Raw genomic sequence first — 16,254 nt, 5'->3', positions numbered from 1 at the left:
TTGTAACCCATTCGTAAATTGGAAGGGATCCCCATGAGAATGTTTTTTTTAATGCATCCAGTTTTCCTTTAATGAAATGTGCTGCATTTGAAAAAAACAAAGACTGCTTTATTTAAAGGCAATCACAGATATGGTGGTCTGCTGACCCAGCAGGCCACCGTCCCTGTGATTGCTGCAAATCTTAGTGGGTCACAAATTGTGACCGACCTCATTAATATTCATGAGATAGGTCTATTTGTGACCCACTACGAATCACTAATTAAGAAATCAGGGCCAGATATAACTTTAGTACATTAGTAATAGCAATTACCAAATGGCGCTTTGCAAACAATCGCTATTTGATAATCGCTATTATGAATGTCAGTACATCTGGTCCTAAATTTTCAACAAAAAGTTAGTAGTATCAGAAACATAAATTGGGCCACACACTTGATCTGGTTTTCTCCAATTGCCCTAACCTGACAGTGGAGAATCCTCAACTGCTGGAATGGACTGATCACTTCTTGGTGATGGGTACGCGGGTTTTCATGGGAGCTCCACTAAAAGATACCAATCCAGCGATTCCAGTGCATCCGATGCATGAAATCTCATAATCTAATCTGTCTGAGGCCTTGGGCCCCTCTTCCATTAGCCTGTATGGGATTTTTGGAGACTGGTGTTTTGGCTTCTAGTACATCCCTATTACAGGCTATTGCAAGCATCTGGAAAGAAAATGCGGGAAGCTCTATGATGAGGAAGCCGAAGCAGCATATAAAGTGGCCTTGCAAGTGTTCCGAAAGAATACCAGACGAGGCTCTGGCAAGTCACATTGATAAATCAAATAATAGTGCAAGCGATATATTTAAGACTGTTCAGTCTTTTCTGTCCCCAGCCATAAATTAAGACCTCACAATCTTTGTGTGACAATCTTTCTGAATATTTTCACAAGTAGGCGGAGGGCATATACTCCCACTTTGATATTCATAAAAAGGTTGCCATTTTTGACGTTGACCCCAGTGGTCAGTCCAAGACTGTGGCCTGGTATAGAACACATTTGAGCCTATTTCTTTGAGTGATTCCGGATCAACTATTTGTAATGCAGGTTCTATGTCATCTTTGGATCCCTGTCTCCCCAACTTCTGTATGGTAAGACTAGTGTCTTTAATGGTTAATCCAGTAAATAACAAGTTGTTTACTCAGTCATTGGAATCAGGATCTGGCACTCATGACTGGAAAAAAGTGCAGTTCCTACTTCTCTTCAAAATACAAATGCAGACCATCTTGAGCAATATTAGGCTAATTTCTCCGCTTCTGGCTTTAAGCAGACCCCAAGGATATTGCGGCATAAATTTGTAAATTTTGCAGCACAAAAACAAGAATTTAGCTGAGCAAAAATATAAATTTTGCGGCACTTTAGCGGCAAATTTGTTTTGCCTCTTTTTAAAAACAAAACAAAAATTGCCTGAATGGGCTCCGCTGCGTGTCCAAGGGGTGGCTGGCCCATACTCTTTCTTACTTTTTGTTAAAAATTGCCTCCTGCAATCACACCATCTATTTTATGCCTGTAGATGGTGGGAGTGCTGAGGGCAGGGAAAAAGGAGCAGAAGTGGTGCATATCTTGCCAGGGACAAAACCTACTTGCTCTTTCGTGCCCAAGTTCCGAGCAGCAGTAGTGTTCTCAGGGCCGGACTGGCTGTAGCGGGCACCGGGCAATTCCCCGGTGCGCCGCTCGGGTGGGGGCCGGTTTTGTTACAGGGCCGTTTTTTGCAGCATAGCTGCAAAATCGGCCTTGTAACAAAATCGGCCGAAAACCAGTCCTGGCAAAGTGCTCAGCGGCACCATCCACACCCCCCCGAGCACTTTTTCAGGGGCCGGTTGTGGTTCCCAGTACGGCCCTGAGTGTTCTCCGGGCACCTTCAGGCAGGGGTATGTGATAAAGCACATGAGTAAACAAACACCTCGCCTGCTCGCTGACCCCCACCATTTATTTGGCTCAGTGGTCAACGCTGGGCTAAAAAAAGGGACTTCACAGGCACTTTTTTAAATAGCGCTGCTTTTTTACAAAACTGCAGATTTTGTCATTTTTTCGCAAATTGCAAAATCCTAGAGGATCTGCCTACGGCTAACTTCTATGCATTAAAAACAGAAGCTTAGAACTGGCAAATGGTGTATTTTGCCATGTCGATATGTCAGTTTAAAACAGCACAGACATGCTGCGATGGGAGGCCTGAGACATGTTTAAAAGGGCTACTTTAGTGCATGGCACAATATTTCTAAAGGCCCACTAGTAGCATTTAATTTACAGGCCCTATGTGTATGTGGTGTCACTTTACTAGGGACTTACGGGTAAATTAAATTAAATTTGCTAATTCTGTTGTTGTCAATTTTACCATGTTTAAAAGGTAAAGTTAACATTTGGGGTGAGCATAAAGTCAAGATCGGCTAGAGTTGAGCAACATTTGCTTCTTTATCTGCTGCAAGCATAGAGATGTGGCCTATATTTAGCAGTAATGGTAACGATCAGCAGCCCAGATGTTCCCAAAAGTGACACCAATGAGTTGTGAGGAGAAGATAGTTATTCAAATACTGGGGCATCGTGGAACGTGATATGCTTAAGTTGTATGCATTTAGGCAGTGTGAACAATAACATGGTTACGGTGCTGTACATAATGTGACATAATGTTCATGTTGTTCAACATCCTTGGGAATTATGGATCCTGACTGATTGTGGTGTTTTATATATTGGGATAGTGTAAAGAATGTCCTGGCTATGGTGTTTAGTAAACTTTGCAACGTGAATATTGGCACTGCTCTGTTGTTTTCCATAACACACTGGGGCATTATGTGAACTGTATGGCAATTCTGCCTGCATTACAGTGTGGAAACTGGAATATCATTGTTTTTTTGCACACTAGCAATTGTCGAAACTCGAACGGAAAGTTTGGGTATTAGAACAGCGTGTATACAGTTGTGGCTGTGGTTATTTGCATCATTTGGGAATGCAGCCCCTGGCATGGAAGCAGAGCTTTTTCTAATCAGTCAATGTGGAAATTGACATGGCAGTGCTGGTTAAAAGACAAAGGCAATGAGGCAATGTGTAAGCTCTCCTGGGAGTGGTTCTTTACATAAGGAGACAAGGAGGCATCACGTCAGAATCTACAAATTGATTGATGAATCCACGGTACAAAGCGTTAATCTGAAAGATCAATAATGTAAGGTAATACGTAGCATTCACCAGCGGCAGGATCCTCAGCATCCCGTCTGCTTGAGCATCTGTGACTGGCACACTGTGTGCTGTGTTATTAGCAGCACAGAGAAGGAGTAGATTGACATCCCAATAAAAATGCATCAGGGCAATAATATTTCCAAAACACGCACGCCAATGATGGAAGTGCCCTCGCATATGATGACAACATTCAAGCATAATACAGCAGCATTCATTCTGATATTTTATTTACAGGTTCCTAAATTGTGATGGGCTGAGAACTTTTTTAAGGAACAGCTGATGTGTTTTATGGTGAAGCACATTATTTAAGCTGCCTGACCTAGGACTTTCAGTAGAAATGTTTTCCATTAGCTGACAAGCACTTTCTTCCTTGTTCAACAAATGCTAAGCATTCAGCATTTCCAGTCAGGCAGAGAATTGTTACAATCGCTTAATGTGGGTAACAGTCCCACTCTGCAGCCACTCAGAGAGAGCTGCCATGGTGCCGAGTGCCAGGTAGGCACAGCTCGTCCAGTCCTGGCTGTTATTGTGTATTCTGGTACCTGTAGTTCTGTTATCCACAGGATACAAGCAGCACTAAAAGTCTAAGAATGGAAAGAAAGCCCGGACTAGAAGAGTCACATATGCCTGACCTGGAACAGCTGACAACTGGGGAACTCTCCCCCCTCCACGGGCTTGCTAGATTAGCTACTGTTTAGAATCTTCAAATTTCGCGAGCGGTTTTGTAAAAAGCGCTGCCTTTTTACAAAACTGCCGATTTCGTGATTTTTTTGCAATGACTGACTGACATACTTATAAAGCACTCGACTGCCGTGGAGTCTTGGTGCTAAGGTGAGTTGATATCATTGCCAGGCACGCCGATCTGGGTACTAGGGGAGTAACCAGGTCTTGACCAACTTCCTGAAAAGAGGCCTGCTGGACTGTAATCTGATAGTGGTCGGAAGCGTGTTCCACAATTTGGCTGCTCGATGGGAGAGGCTCTTGCCGCCCCATCTAGCCTTCTTTATCCTAGGAACCAGTAGCAGCCCTGTGTTGGCTGACCTGAGGGTCCATTGTGGCTCATACCAGGAAAAGAGTTTTTGAATATCCGTGGCTCCCCCTCCATATAGAGCCTTGTGCACGAGACAGAGGCCTTTGAATTCTACTCGCTGTGGAACTGGGAGCCAGTGAAGCTGTCTGATAGTCGCGGACGTGGGGAGGTGTTTAGGAAGATCCAGCAGCACATGTGCTGCCGCATTCTGCAATGATTGTAGTGTCCTCTTCGGAGGCTGATGTTTCTGACCTCCTAGGTGGAATTCATTCTCATTCTCCTCTTCTCCTGTGCTCTGTCTGTACACATACGGGCTGAATTTCTCCTCTGAATTGATAGTGTTTGGGTTGGTTCTTCTTTTGCGTGATTTTTCTTTTGAAAATAATATGGCTGCTAAATACATAAATAAATAAATGTTACTCGATTTTAGTAACTTCTATTTCGCTGGCGTCTGAAAGGAAGGATGAAAGAAAGTGACATGTCACCCATCTTCTGTCAGATGCAGCCCTCATTCCCAATGTGACATTCAGCTCATTCTTTGTGCGTGTTTCTTGGTCGCAGTAAGTTTATGTGGCTGATCAGACCAACTTGCATGCATTTCCCTTTCAGGTATACAGGGGATTTCGTGTACATTGTCTGGGTAGGGATATCTGGTGGCATGTGCGGGACCAGACAATGGAAGTGTAAATATCACTGTATATCACTGCACATGCTTGAATACAGACTACCCTAATATGTGACTGCACTGTTTTTAGGAAGTCACACTCACTATGCCGATAAGCATCAGCAGATAAATACGTAGTGCAAAATCACTGCTGTGCATTTATGGGTCAGTATGGACATGTGACCTATATTCCCAATGTTAGAGATGGCCTGCATCCTCTCCTCCCTCTACAAGGCTGTGGGAAACTGGGTTTTTGTTGCAGTACCCTCCCACACGTTTTGCCTGGTTTTTGATGCAACTTTGACTGCTGATTGGGAAGGCATTGGTACTGAAGAGGGTTCACTAACGCTGCAGCACAGATTGTGCCACCCTAGGGACCCCTCACCAAGACCATGCACACTGCCAGGGCAGGCTGCGTGTGTTGGTGCAGAGAAAACTGAAGAGTCAACATGGCACACATCCCTGTGTGCCATGCCTACAGACGCTGCATGGGATATAGGTAAGCCACCCCTACATCAGGCCTTACAGTTCTAAGGCAGTGTGCACTGTATCCCACGAAAAGACACATCTGCCTGAGTGGACATGCCCCTACAATCTCCAAGTCCATTCATGGAAATTGTAGGTGCTAAGGGAAGCCATAAAGAGACCATGGGCTGGATACTTGTTATTACGAGTCTCCTAGCTCCATGATGACTTCACTGTACTCACAGATGTTTTTTTAAATTGGTCTCGGATTTATTCTTGAGTGTGTGTATCATTTATTGCCTCTGTGAGTACAACAAATGCTTAGCACTTTACTCTGATATGCCTAACTGCTCGCCCATTCTACTACAAATAGAGCGTTAATACTATCTACTTTTGCCTCTGTATTCCAATCAGGGTGCCACTCTACTCTCTGAACAGTTGTGTTAGACCTGGCTTGTCCAGCGGGTTTATGACCAGACCTTTTGCTTTTGGCCTTCTGTTTCTGACCTGGTTTTGTTGGTTTTATGACTCTGGGCACTTTACCACTGCTGATCAGTGCTAAAGTGCATATGCTCTCCTTATAAATTGTTATGATGCATTGGTGATTCCATGTTTGGCATATTTTATTTACTTTCAAATCCTTAGTACAGTGCAGTGTGTGTGCCCAGGGCCTGTAAATCAAATGATGCTAGTGGGCCTGCAGCACTGATTGTGCCACCCACATGAACAGCCTGTAAATGTAACTCGGACTTGCCACCACAATGTCTGTGCACAGTTTGGTACTGCCATGTCGACCTGGCAAGTGCATCCACTTGCCAGGCCCTAACCTTCCCTTTTCTTAGATGTGAGTCACCCCTAAGGTAGGCTCATAGTACCCCTGTGCCATGCAGTGCAGTGTATGTGAAAGGTAGGACATGTCCTAATGTGTGTGGCATGTCCTGATAGAGAAATACTGCCAATTTCGTTTGGCTAGGGCAGTCGACCTCCAACCTGGGGAACTGGGTAAGAGTCTCAGCAATGACGCTGAACATCCTATGATTCTGGGCAAATCACTTAACCTCCTCGTGCCTAACAAAAACATGAATGTGTCCTCATGTAACGCAACTGTGCTATGTAAAGCGCTCTGATACCCGATACCTTCGGGTCAAGTTCGCGCTATATAAAACTCCGTAAAAAAAAAAAAGGCTGTCTGACCCATAGGATAGAATGGGAGTTTAGTTACAGCATCTTATAAATATAAATTCCCATTGGGACAAGAGAGAAAGGTGGAATTTATTATGCCTGAACTCAGAATATAAAAATGCATCTTTTAGAAAAGATAATGTTTATATTGTATGTTAGAAAATACCACTTTTAGAAAGTGGGTATATTCTTGCTTAGCCACCCTGTGTTCTGTCACTGGTTTGTGGATTGATTGTCTGGCTTTTGAATGGCAAAGGCTGGGGATGTGCATTTTCTCAGATGGTCACCGGGGGAGGGGGGGGGGGGGTGATGTGTGTCCTGCCTTTCCTGGATGAGTCAGGTCTGGGCAGAATAGAGGTGGGCTGCATTTAGAGTTGGGGGAGGAGATTTCTTACACAACTGAATGGGCCTGGTCTGCCTTGGACAATGCTGTCTCCACCTACTGCCGGGCAGCTGCACCAGAGAGGACAGAAATGGTTTTGGCTGGGCAAAGAGCTTCTCTGCCACTAGAGAACAAAACAAATTGTGCTATAAAAAGTGGGGCCCAGACCCCTGAACTTGAGATAAATGCTGAACTAAGGAACCTGCCAGGAGAAAAACCGGGAAAGCTGGAAGAGGAGTATTGTCCCTGTGCTGTGTGGTGTGAGGGTTGGCCTGCAGTAATTGCTTCTGCCTTGGGCAGGGAAAGGACTGGACAGTGCTTTCATCATCCTGCTGTTAGAGTTTTCTCCAAGGGCTTGAAGTAGAGCTTGCCTCCTGTTGGAAGTCTTAAGGGTAGAAAAGACTTCAAAGATCATTTCTGGGATTGATTAGGAACTTCTGCCAAGCAGAAGAGCTGGAGAAACTGAGGAGAAGTACTGACCCTTTGCTGTGTGCTGTCTGGGGTTGTCCTGCAGTGGCTGTGTCTGCCAAGGAAAGGACAAAGACATTGCTGTGTACTGTGTCACCTGTGTGAGGAAGATCTCCAAGGGCTTGAAGTAGAGCTTGCCTCCTGTTTTTGAAGTCTCAGCGATACAAAGACTGACCTGCCAAGAGGTGCCTGCTGCTGTTCTGGGCCTCGAGAAGCGCGACGCAACCGCACCTGTTTCCGATCCATCGCTGAAGAAACCGACGCAGCTCTTGCCCTCGGTTTGAGAAATCGCCACACGCTGCATCGGGCGCGCCGATCTACAAAGTCTGAGATGCAATCGTGGGACCGCGGCTTGAGAAACCGATGCATCGCCGATCCTCACACATCACATCTGGGCATCACGCCTGCAAGAACGCAGGGGCCGCACTAAGAAACTGATGCATCAATGCCCCGCACAGTAAGAAACCAACGCATCACCTCCACTTCAGTAAGGAACCGATGCATCACCTCCCCTGCGTGGCAGTAAGGCACCAATGCATCACCTTCCCTGATGTAAGGAACCAACGCATCCCCATCCCTGGGCGCAAGGAACAGATGCATCACCTTCCCTGAGGCAGATTTTGTTTGTGTGCATGACGCATCCAAGGTACTTTGTGTGAAAAGTGTTACATCTGCAACTTGCTATGAACAGAACTGTTTCTACCTTTTGAAAGTCATGTTTTTATTACTGTATTGTGGATTTTTGTCGTTTTGGTCTTGCTTGGTTTAGATAAAGGTTACTTATTTTTCTAAACTGGTGTGGTGTCCATTTGTAGTGTGTTCACTGTAGTTCTGTATGTGTGCACAAATGCTTTATACACTGCCTCTGAGATAAGCCTGTCTGCTCGTGCAAAGCTACCAAGGGGTTATTTTAGAAGTGTATTCTCCTTACCCTGACTTGGAAGAAGGGTCCCTACGTGGACAAAGGTTCAACCATTGCCAACTAGAGACTGCCATTTCTAACAAGTGTACTTCATTTTAGTGTACTATGTAGAGAGCCAGCTTCCTACAAAGCCACCATTGCCATGGGGTATTCTGGATGTTACAGGTGTCTCCTATGTAAATAATATCTGGATCTTACAGATATCTCCTATGTAAATCGGTTCACACACAGATATCATAGGGCTGCAGATCTGGGCATTACACTTCAAGATCCACTGCCCTGTCACTGATATGAGTCCTCTTGGTGGTTGACAGTAGTAGTGCGATTGAAGACTGTCTCAGACATTGGGCCGAGACGGAGGTCGGAGTCTACATAGCGCAATTGGTACTGGTGATTCGTAACACACCAATATGAAATACCATTGAAGACTGAGGGGCCGATTATGATTTTGGTGGTCCTACAGCTTAAGGTGCAATGCGCTGTCCGCTGTAGGACCGCCATAACTGTAATGCGACCGCCCACCAGATTCTGAGTTAAATTCTGGTCTGGAGGGCAGTCAGGCGGTCGTGCGGCGGTCTGACAGCAGCAGTCTGTTAGACTCATAGAAGAGCCTATGATGCAGACTACCATTCCCAGAGTGTCAACTTCACCTTCCTGTACGGTGTGGCCACACCACACCTGGAGGCACTGGTAGTGCAAATCCAAGGGGGTACTACATGTGCCACCCTGTATGCACCCCCTGGACCCTAAGGTGGCAAGGGGCCCCCTTAGTGGCCTCACAACCACTCACCGCCATGAAAAGAGTGGTGGCGAGGCAACTCGAAATATGCTAGGCGGTGCTGCCGCAGCACTGCCAGCATATTTCTGCCTCTGACCACTGCACAAATGATCCTGGATCCCTGGCATTCACAGGTGGTCAGACCGCTGCAGTCATAATACTGCAGGCAGTCCCGCAGTGTGGCGGTGGTAGTCCGCCACCATGAGTTCGGCAGTCCTATGGACCGCCAAACTCGTAATCAAGACCTTAATATTTGTCTTGGTAGTTAGCCAATTTAGTGGTTGCTTCCAGTTAACACATTTTAAGATCTCGTTATACCAGGGCCTGTATTACATAAATTGACCTGGGGGTGTAAAAAGCATGTGTACCTGCTTTCTATGCCCCAGGGCACCTAAAGCGCTTAGAGACCTTTTTGGTATTAAGCGCTCAACAAATCCAAATTACCATAACATAACCTTGGTATTTGAGAAGGGGCCACAGATACTTGGTTGTCCCCTTTTGTTATATGGATCATGCCAGCAATAACCTGGAGGGAATTCTCTTATTTCAATGGAGTGTGGCCCCATGCAAAAGATGGAAACACTTTGCCTCTAAGCCTGCGTCAATAATATGTCATGGGCACAGAGGTAAAAAGGCTGTCAAGAGATTTTGCACCACAAAGATATTTTGCACAATCAGTGAGCCCCCGAGGGCACCACTGAAAGAGGGTAAAGAGATTCCATGAAACCTGAAAACTCCCACACATCCCCCTGCAAGTGGTTTCAGTCTTTCACTGAACCCGCTTGCAGGGGGTCTCTTTCCTTCTGGAAAATGCAGGTCAAGTGCTGCCTGCACTGGGAAAGATGAATAGGCTGCTTCAACAGCGAGTCTGGTTTTCACTAATGTGCTGCACTAGGGTCAATTTGAGTACTTGACTGTCCAAGAGGCAGCGCATTATCATTATTAGTGCACACTGTACCTTATTGTTCCAGGCACACCTAAATGTGTGTCGCACTAAAGGTCATCTTTTCAGACCACAGGTCATGTAAGAGTTGCCTATCGTGATCAGTGTAGTTTCTTGCACAGATGTCTATTTCCGACACATTATTATGCCAAGGAACAATTGAGTGACACATTTACCAGTGCTAAGCCAATGCTTTGTATGCACAAAAAAATCCTTCTTGAAAGTTATTACATTTAGCTAACTTTTGCTTGTTTTTATATGAAATTAGTGAAACATTCCCATTTCAACATACTCACGAGGGGGCGTATTACATTAAGGACTCACTGCCCCTACTGGCACCTGTGCACCCAAGGCAGGGCAAGGCCTGTGCACCCAAGGCAAGGCAAGGCCCTAGGGGAGCATAGTAGTGAAGCGGCTGCTCCATCTTCCGCAGTGCAAGAGGCACCAGGCTGCATTTCAAAGGGTGGATAGAGAGGCCCCTGCAGGCAAGTGGAGTGACTGATTGCAGCCACCAGGGGTTCCTGGCAGGATGCACTGACCATGTGGCACCTCTTTGTTGTGAGGTCAGCATGACTCCTGACGTTCTATTTTCCTCTATGCCTGTGTCCATAATATGGCAGGAGAGAAGGGGCAAAGGGTTTTCCTGATCTTCATGAGGCCCACCTCTATGCACATAAGCGAACGCTATCTTAGGTTTGCGTTGCCATGATCCTTCTTACTGAAGGGGCCACACAAGCGTCTGCAGCCCCTTCTGTAATACAAAAGTGCCCTGTAGAAGTAGAAAGCAGGGGCACATATCACTTGCACCTATTGGGCATTTTTGTAATATGGGCTCCGATTTGTCGAGTGAGTGTTTTTCAAGAATTTAATAGCCAAAATGATCATGTCTTATTTCCTTGTTACATGACTGTCTTGAGACACTCGAGGAATGTACAATTACTATTTCAGTGTACAAATGTTTCACAAATTTCAAATTTCTTATTATGATGGCAAGAAACACACTAAAAGTAACAACTACAGATATAGTATTCCTGCACAAATGAATGCAGTATGCTTACAAGAAGGCAACAAAATGATCATTACTACACTATACAAAATTGTGTGCATTGCAGGTGTAGTGACATTGTACTTCTTGGACCTCTGTGTGAACCATTATGAATATTGGCCCATAAGTGCCAGAATGCAATATACAAACTAAAACCTACTGAATTAATAGTGTATTCAATGAACCAAAGAAACAGCAGTATGTTTTGACAGACCTATCACACTTCTCAGGCACAGCAGTAGACAAGCAGTGATTCTTCTGTGCTGTCATAGGATTGTATCTCAAACGTCACACACAAATTTTGAAATTGTAACTGGTAATTCCCTTTTGGATGCTTTCCTCCCTCCATGTAAAACAACACGTCCACCACTGACGTCAGTGGCATAATCTGTAGGCTAAGGTGATCCTTGCCCAAGGATTAATACCACAGGCAAGTGTTACTCAAGATACCTTAGACAAAAGTGCCCATCGTCCTTGTTTTCAGCACAAGGAGTGAGCATTCTCTGAATACAGGCTGTGTATGTAGTGTGTTCCTGTATTTCCTGTGATGCTTTGACATGGACTTTGAGCAGACTAAAGCTAACAGAATGGAGTGGAGGGCCCAATGAGCCATAAGTGTGTAAGTACAACACACCTGACACTTTTCATATGAGTGAGTGGAATGGAGCTAACATATAAAAGCATGCGACTCTTCAGTTTGCTACAGGACTAGTAAATGATGATGAAAGGTCACCTTCAGCATGCATACCTGAGGGAGATGGGGTGAGGAGACTCAGTGGACCTCCTGTAGTGAAGGTGTCCACATACATTGCAATGTTAGCATAAGCGCGTTAGCTTTTAGAAAGCCATCTTGCCACATTTGCTGCTTTTGCACGCGACACTGCAGATACATGTTATTATTTGAGAAACTGCTTGCTTGCCTTTGCTTCACTTGAGAACCATCTGTTGTTCACCTCCCTAGACGTGCACTGCGACCTTGGTCGGAACATTGTGTGCAAAACACTTTGAGCAGCCAGACAATGTATGTTTTTGAATCCAGGTTGATCGGCCCACTCTCTAGTCATAATATGCACACGTAGGGGCAAATTTATGAGGCCCGTTGCGCCATCGGAATGTCACTTTTTGTGACGTTCCGTGGCGCAGAAGCCTGCGTGATATTTATCAGGCAGCACTGAGCCACTTTATTTGGCTTAATGCTGCCTCATAAATATCAGTCCCTTTAACGCAGTGTTCTGCGTTAAAGGGGCGTGCAATGGGTGTTGCTGGGGGCGTTCCCAGGAACATCCATGGCCTTTTGACACTGCCCCAGATTTACGAGAAATCATAAATCTGAGGCAGCGCCAAAAGCTTCCGCCTCCCCAGGGGAGGGATTATGATCGACTAATGAGTCCATTAGTGGCTCATGAGTTGGACTGCTCTGGTGTCGGGATTATGGCCTGAGGTGCGGCACATGGAGTCCTTGGGAACTGGGACATCGGAACAGCAGCGTATGGCTTCTTGGCACGAAGTTATTTAGAAGAACACGTCAGTTGTCCTCTGAACGTGCTAGAGGCTCCAGGGGTCGAAGAACATGTATGTTCGTTTACCTTGCTGAACTGGATGGCGGAATTTTTTGCATCTCGTTCCAATGACTTCCTTTTGGAAGCTGTTGCTACGTACTGTGCTTACATATTTATGGATTAACTTGATTATCGTCCAGCTTCTCTAGCACAAACCAAACATTTTTTTTTCCCTTCATTTTGGTTTTTTTAACATTTTTTTCGAACTTTCACTGCTCCTTTTGGATATACAATACATGCATTTGGTTCTGCTCTGTCGATCTTGAACTCTGTGTTCCTTATTGTATCCCTAGTTGCTCGTAGTCTGATCAGGGGGGGTGTAGTGAAGGTGTCCACATACATTGCTATGTTAGCATAAGCGCATTAGCTTTTAGAAAGCCATCTTGCCACTTTTGCTGTTTTGCACGCGACACTGCAGATACATGTTATTATTTGAGAAACTGCTTGCTTGCCCTTGCTTCACATGAGAACCGTCTGTTGTTCACCTTCCTAGACGTGCACTGCGACCTTGGTCTGAACATTGTGTGCAAAACACTTTGAGCAGCCAGACAATGTATGTTTTTGAATCCAGGTTGATCGGCCCACTCTCTAGTCATGATATGCACACAGCTGCAAATACCTGAATGTCGAGAGCCTTTAATATTACAGTTTGCATGCGTTTGAAACACATTCTGGAGAAGAACATTTCCAGGGGCAGAGCGAAGCTGATCCTGTGATGTGATCCTCATAAAGCTGATCTTTACGGTATGGGGTTCCCCAGTCAAGCCTAAGAGACCTTCTACTAGTCTAATAATATTAGTTTACTAGCGAAAGGAAGGTGGCTGTATGCTACTGTCATTTATACTATGATTACTCCTTTCATTTCCTATGGTATTGTAACAATGCTGATGGTTTTAATTATAATCATTTGTCTGCTTATGTTAGCCAAAGTACTGCATGTTAGGACACGTAGTTTATAAAATAACCCTTTTAAACTTTACTGTGTCTCTGATTACTTTGTTGTGGATTGATATATGTATAATAGCGAACAGGTATTTCCGATTCCCACCATTCCTGAGAATTCTCTTAGTCGCTTGTTCTGGGTTGTCTATACATTGGGACCTCCGTGATGATACGGATAACGAATGAGACACTGATGCTGGTCGGATCGGGGTTCTGGGTGCTGAGGGGAGTTTTTGGTACACCACAATTCACTGAGGTCCCGGTTTCCTGCGCATAGTTCTGTGCATAAGCAGAATCCCTACAACATGGCACCCAACGTTTGGTCTTTTGATTTGAAACGCCTTAGTAGCGCTTATATTATTCCACAACACCCTCACTCTTGTTTCCGGATAACGAGAGTGACAGATTTCACCTACCTGTTAGTAACTTAATAGGTTCATACAAGCTTGTAAATTAAAAAGGTGTTTTTATATTTCTGAACCCGTGTGCTACAGTTACAATTACATTGTTGTTCTTCTCTGTGTCCTTATGACAGTCGAAATTGCTGTGCATAGTCGTACGCCTTTGCGGCATCATTTGACGCAGTATGGGGTACCGGACGATGGGATGGCCGTTATTTTTATGATAAGTGCTGATGGCTCTCACCCTTATGAATTGTTTTACTCTTGGGTGACGCTCCCGGCGGTAAATGCGGATGATAAAACGTTTCACTGGTATACTCACACGGGTCCCAGCCAATTATACGCCATATAGGACACTAGAGATTCCCCTTTCTGCCTGGCAGCATAGCATTTGGTTTAATGGCTCCCTTCCCCATGCGGTTGCACCGGCTAGACTCGGCCCTTTGTCAATTCCAGGAGCCACGTGGCCGGTGCTGGCCGGCTTTACGCCTCACCCCCTCTATTTGACTATTGCGGTTGATGAATTGCCTACACTCCATACAGCCCTTATTACAATATATAGGGCTTTGGTGCAATAAGTTTCGTGCAACGTGCAGGTGGGGGCAACTTCTGTTGCGGGTCTACCAGCTGGTCATCCTGCGGTTGTTATCAGCCCAGTCATAGTTAATTCGGTGATGGGCAAGCGCCCCCAGAATAACGACGATTTGCCTTATTGGCTTGCCGAGAAATTTGACCAACTGGAGTCAGTGTTTCCACACTCTACGACAGTGGAGAAACACAGAATACTCACCATAAGTTTGCCCAAGGACTTGGTCCCAGAAGTGTCCGATTGTGACACCTGGGGTAAGGTTTTTGCAGCGGTATACTCAAAGTGCTTTGGCACTCAGTCTATGGCCGTGCTCCCCTCCGTTATTAAACGTGTTCAGGATAATCACGGTCCGGAGGCGGCGGTTGAGTTGGGAATGCGACTTGTCGGGGTGTTCGACGTAGTTGCCTCTCTCGTCCTTGGTAATCTCAAGGGAGATGCGGTTCAGTTCCAAGTGGCTAATGGCTTAGCCCGCGTCGATGAACTCGATAAGCCGAAAGAGTTGCCTAAGATTATTGCGGAAGCATATCGAACAATTGGCCGCAGTAGTTTAGGGGTTAAACCAACTATTGTCTTTCCTGACCTGATACAACAAACTAAAGTGAGCTCGTCTGTTAAAGACGTTCGTCCTAATTTTCCAAAGCAAAATTGGAGACAAAAGAAACAGGGAAAGCAGCAACAGAAGCAGGGGTCTCATCCTACGTCTCCCACTCAGCCACCTAGTGAGAGCACATACGATTTGTGTGATCGCACTAGTATTAATTCACCTGATAGATTTCAGGTTACTGAACGTTCTCCTCGTTCTTCACAGGATACATTGGCTACACAGTCCGGTGGAGGAGAACGTGGCAGAGGTCGGGGTGCCCAGCAAGGTCGTGAGCAACCCAGTCAGGCTGAAGGTAGAGGCAAGCAAGAAAAGTTTGCACGTCAACGTCCTCCATTTCAAAAGAAGAAGGTTGCTGCATTAACAGCAAGGTATGCCACAGATAGTGCGGACGCAACTTCTGAACCTGACATGGGCGATAACGCTGCTCGACAGCGCGACGGAGGTTACAGTAGTGCGGCAAGCACTACGTCCATATCTGGCCGCGACAGCAACTGACACGTTCATTACTGTAGAGACTGCGGATACTAGAGTGGCTCCCCCTGAAACACTATATGACATAGTCCTCTTAATAGAAGGTGACATACAACGCACAATTCAAGGGATTTTTTTGGATAATCTGACCTCTTCCTGTGACATTCTCTTTGCGGAGGCGGACTGGCCCCCGACTTTCACTTTGGATGCTCCTATAGGGGAGGAGGTTATCCTCCCGTCCTTTGCGCATGCAGTGCCAAGGGAGCATGCTGAAAGGTTTGCCGCGGAGTGGGCTCATGTGCTTGCACCGGCTTTTTATTGTACTCAGGTAGGCTGGGATAAATTGTCCCCCAGCCATGAGATTTCCTTACGGTCTATGCCCCAGCCGCAACCCCAATATCCCATGCGCCGCGAAGCGAGATCTCACGTCGCGGAAATCCTTGATCAATTGGAATATCAGGGTGTTATTGAAACATGTGTGTCACCAATGAATAATCCTTTGTTCACTGTGACGAAGCCTGATGGGTCGTACCACCTAGTTTTGGATTACCGGCACCTAAACTCTCATTGCCGGACATGCGCGGTACAGAATACCCACAGTTCT

The sequence above is a fragment of the Triturus cristatus genome, chromosome 7 (assembly GCF_964204655.1).
Source record: "Triturus cristatus chromosome 7, aTriCri1.1, whole genome shotgun sequence".
Taxonomy (NCBI): domain Eukaryota; kingdom Metazoa; phylum Chordata; class Amphibia; order Caudata; family Salamandridae; genus Triturus; species Triturus cristatus.
The sequence above is the reverse complement of the archived record's forward strand: the minus strand, read 5'-3'. Positions refer to the sequence as shown.